Source organism: Aotus nancymaae, unplaced genomic scaffold, assembly GCF_030222135.1.
Source record: "Aotus nancymaae isolate 86718 unplaced genomic scaffold, 86718_ANA_hifiasm-v0.15.2.pri h1tg000025l, whole genome shotgun sequence".
NCBI classification, from domain to species: Eukaryota; Metazoa; Chordata; class Mammalia; order Primates; family Aotidae; genus Aotus; species Aotus nancymaae.
Genome location: NW_026988438.1, coordinates 36,330,759 through 36,338,715, shown reverse-complemented (window position 1 = coordinate 36,338,715; position 7,957 = coordinate 36,330,759). Strand labels below are relative to the sequence as shown.

Here is a 7,957-nt window from a genome sequence, read left to right as displayed (position 1 = left end):
TAGTTTCAGATAATCTTATCTGCATCCAGCCCCTGGCATTTGCTGCTTCCTAGAAACATAAAATTTGTAAACTTGCTGGCTTATATATATATATATATTTTTTTGCCTTAAATAAAATCCTTTTCCTCTATGATAATCAGCTCCTGGGAAATGGCAACTATGACTACATCCACCAGCCCTTTGATATAGCAGCTATAGAACAAAGAATAATGTGGCCTGTTTGGCTTGCTAATTTTTTCCTCCTCACATAGGTCTATGGGAGCATTTAAGGAACACACATGGATTTGAAAAGGACTTTACAGAAATAGAGTAGAAATCAAAGAGGAGTTGAAAACAGGTCTTTAGCTTGAGATGGCTTCTTGAGCCACCTGAGTCAGAGCAGGAGGAGTTTGGCAGGAAGCCCTGGCAGACCTGCCCTGAGAAATATTCTCTGACGAAGTGGCAGTGGGAGTGCTATCTCTCGTCATCCTCAGGCACATAACAAGGCAGAGATTTCACAAGGGGAGGGTGTCTTCATGTTTGGACCCCTGGCTTTTTGACTTTTGTCATGCCCCTTTGGCCAGTCACACACTCTCGCTCTGAGGCAGCACTAATCTCACCCTGGGCCTGGCAGGTGTCGGGGGAGGTGGTGCGGCAGTGTGTTACCAGCTTCGGCTTTGCATCCAAGCTCAGAGGAGCTGACAGGGTCACAGACACAAGTGAAAGCTCATTCTCCACCTCATGGCAGGGCAGAACCCCGCTGATGGGCGCTCTTTTGAGCATGACTGTGTATTGTGAACTCAGAGTTCTGCTTTTGCAGGGGTTGCTTGGTTGAGCCATTTGCACTCAGGGTTTGAGGACCTTGCTTCTCTGACATTTCCCAGGTGTGGTTTGTGGTTGGATGCCCCCTGGCTTTAGATCAGTATTTTCTGGACACTGTTTCTGAGTCTTTTAATTTCAAAGGACACCAAGATTGGGCTGTGTGACCTTTTCCTCTAAGCTGCCTCACTTTATATCTCTGGCTGTTTTTTTTCTTCTTCTGCACCACTGCCTCCCTATCCATCTCCTGATTTGGGTTTTTCTGTTACCTCCTTATGCATGGCACTGCTTCTTTCAGCAGAAATAAATAAATAATACACAGTTTCCAATTATAAATAATACATGCTCATACTAAGATAAATTTTTTTTCACTTCAGACAGATATTTGAGGGAGGCACTTCTCACACATTAGCATGAAAACCCAATCATCACACTCTTGAACTACAAAAGGATGGAGACAGAATTTTTTTGAAACATGTAAAAGTAGGAAGAAAATTTTTAAAAATCCATTCTAATATAAAAAAATGACCCTCTCCTTCCTGAATCTTTTTATTAAGTGTTGACTAGATGCTAACATTTCATTTATAAAAATCAGCATGTCAAATGCCTATAGGCAAGGGCAGCAATGTAACCAAGGGAAACAGTGGGGTGCAATGGAAAGAGGGTAGACTGATCTAGGTCTGAAACCCAGCACAGCCACTTCCTGGCTATGACTTTGGGCAAGTAATTTATCCTCTATTGCCTCAATAAGTAAAGTAGGAGTAGAAAATATGTTTCTTTGGAGTATTAAATGTTAGACTAAAAGCTATGCAAGGTCAGCCTTTTATAGGGAAGATGTTCAACAAATATTTGTGCAATGGTAATATAATTTAGAAGTTAGGAAAATGGGCTGTGAGGGAAATGTAGGCAATGAGAGGATTTAGGGCTGGAGTGAGGGAGGTGTGTGAGGAAGAACCAGCTTGGCAGAGGAATTTCCAGGGCACACCTGATTCCACCCAGGAGGCTCACTTTGCTACCGCAAAAATCCTGAAAGTGTGGAGCCCCTAATGCTGATTCATCTGAGAAATTTTCCCTGACTTTCCTGTCCTTATGGAGCAGGGAATTTTTTTTTTCCTGTCTCTGCTCCTGCAGCACTTTGTGGCTTTTAAATGAATTTACCACATTATAAAATCTTTTAAAAATTGAGTTGGATCCCTCACATGCCTGTGAATTCCTCCAGGGTAGGGATAACATCACACTTATCTTTGTATCCTCAGAGGTGCCCAGCCTGGTTTGTTAGATGTTGGGGTAGATGGATATGTCCATGTATGGTGCAAATTATCATCAGTGCAAACAAAGCTTTACTGACTCAGAATACTTGGAGGCTTGAGGATTTGTGTGTGGGTTTCTTTTTGCAGGAGTTGTTGGGGAGAGACTGTGGTGCAGCAGAAAGAAAAAAGGATAAACTCTAGAATGGAGAGATGCTACGTTCTGATTAGTTAAATTTTCTCTGCATTTAAAGTATACACAAATATCCATTTTGGTTTCAGCCCTCATTCAATGTTTCTGAAAAATCATAGGGATTCAATACTTCTTAAACTTTTTCACTGCAAAATACCCCAAGGCAAAGTGGAGTGACCACCAGCCTGACTGAAGTTGAGGAAAGTAGGGGCTGGGGTCAAAACCTGAAATAGTCTGCAGCACACCCACAATTTTAAAAAGTATGTCATTGGCTGGAGGCATGTGGTTGTAATTTTAGCACTTTGGGAGGTAGAGGCAGTAGGATTGCTTGAGTCCAGAAGTTTGAGACAAGTCTAGGCAACATGGCAAAATCTAGTCTTTACAAAAAAACTAGCCAGGTGTGTTGGCATGCATGTGTAGTTCCAGATACTCAGGATTCGGAGGCCGGAGGATCCTTTGAGCCCAGGAGCTTATGGATGCAGTGAACTGTGATTGGGCCACTGCACTCCAGCCTTAGCAAGAGAGAGAGAGAGAGACCCTGTCTCTTAAATAAATAAATAAATAAAAATGTGTTGGACTTCCACCTAGATGGCCAAATAGGAACAGTTCCTAGCTAGAGCAACACGGAAGGAGAGTGATCTCTGCATTTCCAACCGAGGTACCAAGTTCATCTCAATGGGACTGGTTGGACAGTGGGTGTAGCCCAAGGAGGGCAAACCGAGGCAGGGTGGGGTGCTACCTCACCCGGGAAGTGCTGGAGGACCCCCCTCCTACCCAATTTTTGGCGACTCCTGTGCTCTGGTTCAGATGCTGCACCTCTCCCACGGTCTTTGCAGCCCACAGACCAGGAGATTCCTGCCCGGCCAACAGGCACTATGGGTTTCTAGCACAAATCTGGGCTGCTGACTCAGCTGGAGCCGCCGGTCTCCAGCACAAATCTGAGTGGCTGTTTTGGCTGGTGCCTGGAGCGTCTGTGAGACAGAGCCACCCATACCCCCAAGGGAAAGGGGGCTGAAGGTGGTGAGCCATGTGATCTGGCTCGGCAGGTCCCACCTCCACAGAGACAAGCAAACTGAATCTCACTGGCTTGAGATTTTTGCAGCCAGCATAGCAGTTTGAGCTCGACCCAGGATGGTCGAGCTTGGTGGGGATGGGGTGTCTGCTATTACCCAGGTAGCCTGCCATTACTGAGGCAGTTCTAACCTTACCTCTGTAAACAAAAGCATAAGGAAGTTTACACAGCAGCTGGGCGGAGCCCATAGCAGCTCAGCAATGCCACTGCAGGCAGACTGTGACTAGACTCCCTCCTTGTTGGGCAAGGCATCTCTGAAAAAAGGCAGCAGCCTGTCAGGGACTTACAAGCCCCACCTTCCCAGGACAGAGCACCTGGGAAAAGGCCTGGTTGTGAGTTACGCTGCAGCAGACTTAAACGTGCCTGCCCAGCAGCTCTGAAGGGAGCAGCGGAGCTCCCAGCACAGCACTTGAGCTCTGATAAGGGACAGACTGCCTCCTCAAGTGCCTCCCTGAGCCCCATATATCCAAAGAGATACCTCATATACGAGAGCTTTGGCTGACATCTGGCAGGTACCCTCCGGGGACGAAGCTCCCAGAGGAAGAAACAGGCAGAAATTCTTGCTATTCTGCAGCCTCTGCTGGTGATTCCCAGGCAAGCAGGGTCTGGAGTGGACCTCCAGCAGTCCTGCAGCAGAGGGGCCTGACTGTTAGAAGGAGAATAAAAAAGAAAGAAATAGCTTCAACATCAACAGAAAGGACGTCCACTCAGAGACCCCATCCGAAAGTCACCAACTTCAAAGACCAAAGGTAGATACATCCATGAAGATGGGAAGAAACCAGTGCAAAAACAATGAAATCACCAAAAACCAGAACATCTCTCCTCCTCCAGGGGATCACAACTCACCAGCAAGGGAACAAAACTGGATGAAGAATGAGTTTGATGAATTGACAGAAGCAGGCTTCAGAAGGTGGGTAATAACAAACTTCTCTGAGCTAAAGGAACATGTTCTAACCCAATGCAAAGAAACTAAGAATGTTGAAAAAAGATTAGATGAAATGCTAACTAGAATAACCAGCTTAGAGAAGAACAAGAAACGACTTGATGGAGCTGAAAAATGCAGCATGAGAACCTCATGAAGCATACACAAGTTTCAATAGCTGAATCGATCAAGTAGAAGAAAGGATATCAGCGATTGAAGATCAACTCAATGAAATAAAATGAGAAGGCAAGATTAGAAAAATAAGAGTGAAAAGAAATGAACAAAGCCTCTAAGAAATATGGTATTATTTAAAAAGATGAAATCTATGTTTGATCAGTTTACCTGAATGTGACGGGGGAATGAAACCAAGCTGGAAAACACTCTTCAGGATATTATCCAGGAGAACTTTCCCAACCTAGCAAAGAGGCTAACATTCAAATCCAGGAAATACAGAGAACACCACAAAGATATTCTTCAAGAAGAAAAACCCCAAGGCACATAATCGTCAGAGTCACTGGGGTTGAAATGAAGGAAAAAATGTTAAGGGCAGCCAGGGAGAAAGGTTGGGTTACTCACAAAGGGAAGTCCATCAGACTCATAGCGGATCTCTCCACAGAATCCCTACAAGCCAGAAGAGAGTGGAGGCCAATATTCCACATCCTTAAAGAAAAGAACTTTCAACCCAGAATTTCATGTCCAGCCAAACTAAGCTTCATAAGCAAAGGAGAAATAAAATCCTTTACAGACAAGCAATTGTTGAGAGATTTCATCACCATCAGGCCTGCCTTACAAGAGCTCCTGAAGGAAGCACTAAACATGGAAAGGAACAACCAGTACCAGCCACTGCAAAAACATACCAAATTGTAAAGACCATCGACACAATAAGGAAATTGTGTCAACTAATGGGCAAAACAACCAGCTAGTATCAAAATGGCAGGATCAAATTCACACATAACAATATTAACCTTAAATGTAAATGGGCTAAATGCTCCAATCAAAAGACAACAGACTAACAAGTTGGATAAAAAGTCAAGACCCATCAGTGTGCTATATTCAGGAGACTCATCTCATGTGCGAAGACACACATAGACTCAAAATAAAGGGATGGAGGAAGATTTACCAAGCAAATGGAGAGGGGGAAAAAAAAAGCAGGGGTTGCAATCCTAGTCTCTGATAAAACAGACTTTAAACCAACAAACATCAAAAGAGACAAAGAAGGGCATTACATAATGGTAAAAGGATCAATGCAACAAGAAGCGCTAACAATCCTAAATATATACACACCCAGTACAGGAGCACCCAGATACATAAAGCAAGTTCTTAATGACCTACAAAGAGACTTAGACTCCCACACAATAATAATGGGGGACTTTAACACTCCACTGTCAATATTAGACAGATCAATGAGACAGAAAATTAACAAGGATATCCAGGACTTGAACTCAGATCTGGACCAAGCAGCTATCATAGACATCTACAGAACTCTCCACCCCAAATCCACAGAATATATGTTCTTCTCAGCACTGCATTGCACTTACTCTAAAATTGACCACATAATTGGAAGTAAATCACTCCTCAGCAAATGCAAAAGAACAGAACTCATAACAACCAGTCTCTCAGACCACAGTGCAGTCAAATTAGAATTCAGGATTAAGAAACTCACTCAAAACCACACAACTACATGGAAATTGAACAACCTGCTTCTGAATGACTATTGGATAAATAATGAAATGAAGGCAGAAATAAAGATGTTCTTTGAAACCAATGAGAATGAAGACACGAGGTACCAGAATCTGCGACAAATTTAAAACAGTATCTAGAGGGAAATTTATAGCACTAAATGTCCACATGAGAAGCAAGGAAATACCTAAAATCAACACACTATCATCAAAATACAAGAACTAGAGGAGCAAGACAAAGCAAATTCAAAAGCTAGCAGAAGACAAGAAATAACTAAGATCAGAGCAGAACTGAAGGAGATAGAGACACAAAAGACCCTTCAAAAAATCAATGAATCCAGGAGGTGGTTTCTTAAAAAGATCAACAAAATAAATAGACTGCTAGCCAGGCTATTAAAAAAGAAAAGAGAGAAGAATCAAATAGATATAATAAAAATGGTAATGGGGCATCACCACCAATTCCACAAAAATACAGCCTACCATCAGAGATTACTACAAACAACTCTATGCACATAAACCAGTAAATTTAGAAGAAATGGATAAATTCCTGGACACTTACACCCTCCCAAGACTAAACCAGGAAGAAGTTGATTCCCTGAATATAACAATAGCAAGGTCTGAAGTTGGGGCAGCAATTAATAGCCTACCAACCAAAAAAAGTTCAGTTCCAGACGGGTTCACAGCCGAATTCTACCAGACATACAAAAAGGAGCTGGTACCATTTCTTCCGAAACTATTCCAAACAATACAAAAAGAGGGAATTCTCCCTAACTCATATTATGAGACCAGCATCATGCTAATATCAAAACCTGGCAGAGACACAACTAGAAAAGAAAATTTCAGGCCAATATAAATGATGAACATCGATGCAAAAATTTTAACAAAATACTGACAAACTGAGTGCAACAGCACATCAAAAAGCTTATCCATCACAATCAAGTCAGCTTCATCCCGGGGATGCAAGGCTGGTTCAACATACATGAATCTCAAATGTAATCATCACATAAACAGAAAGAAAGACAAAAACCACATGGTTATCTCCGTAGATGCAGAGAAGGCCTTCGACAAAATTCAACTGCCCTTTATGCTAAAAACTCTCAATAAACTAGGTATCAATGGAACATATCTCAAAATAATAAAAGCTATTTACGATAAACCCACAGCCAATATCATACTGAAAGAGCAAGAACTGGAAGAATTCTCTTTGAAAACTGGCACTAGACAAAGGTGCCCTCTGTCATCATTCCTATTCAGCATAGTATTGGAAGTCTTAGCCAGAGCAATCCGGCAAGAAAAAGAAATAAAGGGTATTCAATTAGGAAAAGAGGAAGTCAAATTGTCTCTATTTGCAGACGACATGATTGTATATTTAGAAGACCCCATCGTCTCAGCCCAAAATCTCCTTAAGCTGATAAGCAACTTCAGCAAAGTCTCAGGATACAAAATCAGTGTGCAAAAATCACAAGCAATCCTATACACCAATAACAGACAAACAGAGAGCTAAGGCATGAGTGAACTCCCATTCACAATTGCTACAAAGAGAATAAAATACCTAGGAATACAACTAACAAGGAGTGTGAAGGACCTCTTCAAGGAGAACTACAAGCCGCTGCTCAAGGAAATAAGAGGACACAAACAGATGGAAAAACATTCCATGCTCATGGTTAGGAAGAAGCAATATCATGAAAATGGCCATACTGCCCAAAGTGATTTATAGATTCAGTGCTATCCCCATCAAGCTACCATTGACCTTCTTCACAAAACTGGAAAAAAAAACACCTTAAACTTCTTGTGGAAGCAAAAAAGAGCTCACATAGCCAAGACAATCCTAAGCAAAAAGAACAAAGCTGGAGGCATCATGCTACCTGACTTCAAACTATACTACAAGGCTACAGTAATCAAAACAGCATGGTGCTCGTACCAAAACAGAGATATAGACCAATGTAACAGAACAGCGGCCTCAGAAGTAATGCCACATATCAACAACCATCCGATCTTTGACGAAAACAAGCAATGGGGAAAGGATTCCCTGTGTAATAAATGGTG

The 7,957-nt window shown here is 42.3% G+C and overlaps 1 pseudogene; it reads right to left on the bottom strand.

Moving 5' to 3' along the window:
• Window positions 1-1,169: 1,169 nt before the first annotated feature.
• Window positions 1,170-1,251, bottom strand: LOC135276542 (small nucleolar RNA U13; annotated as a pseudogene).
• Window positions 1,252-7,957: the final 6,706 nt, after the last annotated feature.